Here is an 878-nt window from a genome sequence, read left to right as displayed (position 1 = left end):
GAGGATCTAGATGTACAAATGATAATTCATTCCATGTAACGTTTTCTCAACTGTTAATCGTGTCTCCCCTCATGTTAGATAAACTAACTTGTTACCTCAACTTTGAGAACCCATCTTTGTGCGTTATGGTATTAATCAAAATATACCCTGCACATGAATAATAATAAGATGAAATTATTTGGTTCCTGACCCTGAACTACTTGTGGGGGAAGAAAATAATATACTTTCATATATAACGTATATCAAACTGATATAGATAACTTTGTTCTCATAACCAATTGTTTAGCTATTAAGTAGAGGCACTTAATAAATCATTTTCCTAAACCAACTGTGATGTAAACCAACTTATCAAGATGAACTTCTTGAATAGAAAATCTGAAAATTATGCTCGAAATTAAATTATTGAGCAAGTTACCTCGCAAACACCATGTTGCGGGTTAATAATAATCGCACATGTAACCTTCTCATAGATGCATCTTATGTGGTATACATGGCAGGTGAATGGGCCCATATTTACCTTTGAAATTTTCAGCATTCATGGGATTCAATCCCAATTTTAGTTGGTCTATTAATTAATGAGAACAAGCAACATAAGAGAATTCGTAAAGAACTTTCTAGTTCTTTAATATTTACCCATGTGAATTCTCTTTTATTTTTGCACATCATACTTAAATTGATATGGCTAAACCAATTATGCCAACTGAATAAATTATCAATATTGACAAACCTCAGATTTACACCATGACGTGTGCAATTATCAATAAACTCCAGGTTTATTATGATATGGGTTTTTATATCAATAAACTTCTCTTTATTGTGGTATTCTTTTGTTTGTGTAGTACAAACTGGAGAATAAAGCGGGTAACTTTTCACATACA

This window comes from Nicotiana attenuata, chromosome 6 (genome assembly GCF_001879085.1).
Source record: "Nicotiana attenuata strain UT chromosome 6, NIATTr2, whole genome shotgun sequence".
NCBI lineage: Eukaryota > Viridiplantae > Streptophyta > Magnoliopsida > Solanales > Solanaceae > Nicotiana > Nicotiana attenuata.
The sequence above is the reverse complement of the archived record's forward strand: the minus strand, read 5'-3'. Positions refer to the sequence as shown.